We start from the raw sequence: 6000 nt of genomic DNA on the forward strand, positions 1-6000 counted from the left end.
GTGAGGAGAGCTGCCAGGTTGCTGTAGCCCCGAATGAAACAGTGGTAGAAATGAGCTAACCCCAGAAACCGTTATAACTGCACCGTTGACGTGGGTTGGGGCCAATCCACCACTGCTCTAATTTTTTCCGGATCCATCGGAACATTCCCTTCAGTGATGATGTATCCCAGAAAAGAGATAGTGGAGAGGTGGACCTCGCTCTCTCCGATTTTTACAAACAACTGATTCTCCAGGAGGTGCTGAAGAACTTGTTGAACATGGAGAACGTGTTCTTGGCAGAACCGGAGAAAACCAGGATATCATCGAGGTAGACAAAACAAAACGATTCAACATGTCCTGGAGCACATCATTGACCAGGGCCTGGAAGACAGCAGGAGCGTTGGTGAGTCCAAACGGCATGAGCAGGTACTCATGGTGTCCACTGGCTGTGTTGAAAGCCGCCTTCCACTCTTCTCCTTCACGTATCCGAACAAGGTGGTAGGCCTTCCGGAGGTCCAGTTTTGAAAAGATGGTAGCCCCCTGGAGAGGTTCGAAAGCCGAGGAGAGGAGTGGTAGCAGATACCGATTCTTGATCGTGATGTCATTGAGGCCCCGATAATCAGGGTCTTGCCAAGAGTGTACAAAGCTGTAATCAAGGCAAAGGGTGGCTATTTGAAGAATCTCAAATATTAAATATTTTTAGATTTTTTTACACTTTTTTTGGTTCCTACATGATTCCATATGTGTTATTTCATAGTTGGACGTCTTCACTATTATTCTACAATGTAGAAAATCGTTTAAATAAAGAAAAACCCTTGAATGAGTATGTGTTCTAAAACTTTTGACCGGTAGTGTAGGTAAATGTGATATTTCCGTTAAAAAAAAGTTTGTATAAATTTGCAAACATTTCTGAAAAAGATTGTTTTGCTTTGTCATTATGGGGTATTGTGTATAGATTGATGAGGGGGAAAAAACGATTCAATACATTTTACAATAAGGCTGTAACGTAACAAAATGTGGAAAAAGTCAAGGGGTCTAAATACCTTCCGAATGCACCTTAACATGAATGCACTGTATATATGTAGCTGTATGTGTGTTGATAACCTATTTCACTCCAGGTTTAAACATGAGCATGGGGAGCTCTGCCTGTTAATACAGTACAATATAGGTTCTTAGATCTGGTGGGAACTCCCACTGTTTCACCCAGGGGAGAAGCTGAGACTGGAATAACTTTGTGGAATCAATTTTTTTCAAACAATGTCACTTATAAAAATGTAGAGTCAGCAGTATGACATAGATGCAGATATAGATTCGTCAGTTCTGGTCAGAGGCAGCCTAACATGAGCTGGGCTAACAAAAAGGGGGTGGGTTAACATGACATTGTGTTTAATGTATATTTGTGCCTTGACAATACATTTTATGACATTCCTCCCTGGGGTTATTATATTACTATTAAATTGAAATTACATAAAAAATAACATACATGTCAAATTGGGGGAGTCATATTTGAAGTTTGTTACATCCAGCTCGTATGAAACTGGATGTAACTCTGTGCCGGATGCTGGATGCTACTCTGAGCCAGATGCTGGATGCTGGATGTATCTCTGACCCGGATGCTGGATGTATCTCTGAGCCTTATATGCAATTGTAATGAGGGTATAATTTGGAGCAGTTCCATTTTTACTTAGTAATTCGAAGTATACTTAGAGTGTAAGCTCTGTTCTGGTGTATGAGTTTCTGAGAAGTAGCTATATCTGTTTTACTGGGGATAACGAGTTCAACTTTTCTCATTCTTACAGTTAATCAAAAACAGACCATGAAACCTGCTCTCAAAGCATTCTGAGCATTCTGAGAGTTTCACTACACTAACAGCGTTTGTATGTGTGTGTGAGTGAGTGAGTGAGTGAGTGAGTGAGTGAGTGAGTGAGTGAGTGAGTGAGTTAGAGAGAGCGAGAGAGAGAGAGTGTCCTAAACCGTGACGGCTTGTCTCATATTTAATGTTGACAAATTGGGACATCTGTCTCTTGCTGTGTTTGGGTGGTCTTCACCTCTGTCTCAGCACTTGTCTTTCCCCTCATCCCCCTTTCCTCCCCCTTCCTCTCCTTTATTCCCTCATTTCCTCTGCACTTCTCATTTCTCCTCCACTTGTTCCAAGTCATTTCTCTTTGTGAATCATCTGTTTGGGTGCATTAGTCTTAACTTCTCTTGAGCCTCTGTCTATTCTCTCCACTTACACCACCCTTCTTCCTCCTCTCCCCTTTCTCCTCACATCCCTCAACCATTTCCCTCTCATCACTCCATCTCTCTCCCTTCATTCATCTTTTATTTTTTTGCTGGTGGTTTGCTCTCCCTCTTTCTCTCTCTCTCTACCCGGAAATTCCGCTGACGAAGATGCAAACCTGACTGCACTTTCCAAACGGAATCCACTTTCAAATGTCATAAAAATGAAATGAAACCAGGAGTAAATCAAAATCAGCTCCTGTGCTGTTTAGAGGATGAGAAATGCCCCAAACTGTGTCTAGGCAGAAATGCCCAATATGTAGTGAACTACATTAGAGGTGAAGCCAAACTCCTAGGAGCTGGGATGTAGGGCCAGGGTGGCTGTACGACTGAACATTAATCTGTATGGCGATAACTTTATTTTGTTTTCATGTCCATGCTTAGGATTTCTATACTAAAGATGTCTCAGAGAATATAGCTTACTATGAACATAATCAGTCTGTTCTGTTCTTACACCTGTTGTGTTTGATCTCTCAGGATCTCTGTACAAGTACAGTTATGCTTTTATAACTTTATTGTTGAGTGATTTTGTTATTTTAGACGAAAACAAATGACTTCCCTTTCCACAGTCCACATTATTAATTCAACAATTAATCAATATTTCCCACAAATGTTAAGTTCGTACAACTTCCTGATATTGATAGGGAAGGATGTTCAGGACGTCATGGGGACTATTCATATAATGTGAGAGATAAAATAGAAGGGGAGGAAAGAGATGGTGGGAGAAGGAGAGAAGAAAGGGAAGAAATGGTAGAAGATAGAAGACAAGGACAGGAGGGAGATGACACTAGAGCGTGCGAGAGAGAGCAGGATGAGGAGAGGGAAGAGAGAGATATAAGGAGAACGAGAGAGACCGAAAGAGACGGAAAGCGAGAGAGATAAAGAGAGAGGAGAGAGCGTGAGCGAGGGAGCTGGAGAGAGGCCCGAGAAAGATCGAGGGAGGGGGAGAGAGAGAGCTGAGAGAGAGAGTAAGTGAGCTGAGAGAGAGAGAGAGAGAGAGAGAGAGCTGGAGAGAGGCCCAAGAAAGATCGAGGGAGGGGGAGAGAGAGAGCTGAGAGAGAGAATGTCAGAGAGAGAGAGAGAGAGAGAGAGAGGTGGGTGGGGAGGTTCAGGCTGGGTTGACAGTAGGCCATTCATCCTCCATGCTAGAACAGACAAACTGCTGGCAGAGGGAGACAGCTCTCATTAATCACACACACACACACACGCACACACACACACACACACACACACACACACACACACACACACACACACACACACACACACACACACACACACACACACACACACACACACACACACACACACACACAGCCTATTATATTGTGAATGAGCTGGTCACTGCCACAGCCACACATTCCTCTTCATCTGCTATCCTTCTCTTTTCCTCTCCTCCATTTCTGTCTCTTTTTTTCTGACCATCTGGGCATATGTCCTTCATTCTCTCAATCACTCACTTACACTTTCTTCCCTCTGAGCTCTCTCTCTCTTTCTTGCCCTCTATCTCGCTTTCACTCTCGCTCCATTTCTCCTCTCTTTTTCACTCCATCAAGGCTTTGTTCTTGCTTTCTTCACTTTATCTTTCTCCTCTCCTCTCGACCGTACTGGTTAGAGTCTGAACTTGTTTACCAACTGAACTTGTTTCCCATGTGTTGGAGGAAAAAGAAGGCAAGGCAAATATTTTTCCGCTAGCATTACAGTAATACTTAGCTGACGGTTTTGAGGCCAGGGTGTCTTTTCACAGTCCTGTGTGGCTGAACCAGTCTCTGAGTGATTGAGTGAGTTTTACTGCCCTCGTACTGAAGGTTCTGTCACCCCTCCACCCCCCTTTCATCCTCCCCCTTTCCCCCCCTCCGCTATAGTCCGGGTGGGGGGGAGTGTCAGTTCCTCTTTGGCCGTCCATGACCTGCATAAACAGGCACGCACCCACACCCACACGCACACACACACACACACACACACACACACACACACACACACACACACACACACACACACACACACACACACACACACACACACACACACACACACACACACACACACACACACACACACACACACACACACACACACACACACACACACACACGCGCACACACACTCCTTTTAAATATCTCATCAAATCTTTGTTTGGACAGTGGCCATGTATTGACCGTGGCTGCAGGGCATTTGGAGAAATTGCCGCCCTCGTGTTTTCACTGGCTTCTTCTCCTGTTATTTTTGTCTTACTCTCCTATTCAGAAGCAAACGTTGTCTCCTTGATATTAACTCTCTCTGTATGTGTGTGTGTGTGTGTGTGTGTGTGTGTGTGTGTGTGTGTGTGTACCCTCACAGAAGAAGCACCTCAATATCAAGCGTTCCAAAAGCTGCTATCACATGACAACATGTAAAGCAACATGTGATTACATGAAACAACACGTGAAAATGTGATGACATGTGAAGTGTATATCAATCAGCTTGACCCGCCCTGGCCATAGAGAGGCTTTTTATTCTCTATTTTGGTTAGGCCAGGGTGTGACTAGGGTGGGCGTTTTCTGCGCTTTGGTCCACACCTTCCTCAGACGAACACTGTTACACAGCTGGCCTCTCCAACAGACCAACAGACAAACATATCTGGTTTGAACCTGTTGGTTCCATGTCAATAGCAGCTTCCTGACCTCAGGCAGGTTAAGACGTTTTTAGGATAGGGGGCAGCATTTGGAATTTTGGATGAAAAGTGTGCCCAAAGTAAACTGCCTGCTACTCAGGCCCAGAAGCTAGGATATGCATTTAATTGGTAGATTTGGATGGAAAACACTCTAAAGTGTCCAAAACTGTCAAAATAATGTCTGTGAATATAACATAACTGATATGGAGGGTGAAAACCAGAGGAAAATCCATCCAGGAAGTGCCATTATTTTTGAAATGGCTGTTTTTCCAATGAAAGCCTATCCACCATTTAAAGGGATAGGACCCAGATTCCGTTCCCTATGACTTCCACTAGTTGTGAACAGTCTTTAGACATTGTTTCAGGCTTTAATTCTGAAAAATGAGGGAGAATGACCACATTGAGTGAGTGGACCCTGGGGATGTTCCCAGAGCTCTTTGCTGCGCACGACCGAGAGTGCGCCTTTCTTATTTGTCTTTTATATTGACGACGCTATTGTCCGGTCAAAATATTATCGATTAATTAGGCTAAAAATAACCTGACGATTGTTTATAAACATCGATTGACATGTTTCTACAAACTTTACGGATACTATTTGGAATTTTCGTCTGCCTCTTGTGACCGCATTTGAGCCATTGGATTACTGAACAAAACGTGCCAACAAAATGGTGGTTTTTGGACATAAAGAGGGACTTTATCGAACAAAACAAACATTTATTTTGTCTTGTGAGTGCAACCATACGAATATCATCAAAGGTAAGTGATACATTTTATTGCTATTTCTGACTTTCGTGACTAATCTACTTGGATGCTAACTGTTTGTAATGTTTTGTGTGCTGAGCACTGTCCTCAGATAATCGCATGGTTTACTTTCGCCGTAAAGCCTTTTTGAAATCTGACAAGGTAGCTGGATTAACAACAAGTTAAGCTTTAATTTGATGTATTGCACTTGTGATTTCATGAAAGTTAAATATTTATATTAATTTAATTTGAATTTGGCGCTCTGCAATTTCACCGGAAGTTGTCAAGATGGGACGCTAGCATCCCACTGATCCATAAGAAGTTTGAACGGCAGGGTGGAGTTCCAA

The sequence above is a fragment of the Oncorhynchus mykiss genome, chromosome 29 (genome assembly GCF_057628025.1).
Source record: "Oncorhynchus mykiss isolate SJ-2025 chromosome 29, ASM5762802v1, whole genome shotgun sequence".
NCBI lineage: Eukaryota > Metazoa > Chordata > Actinopteri > Salmoniformes > Salmonidae > Oncorhynchus > Oncorhynchus mykiss.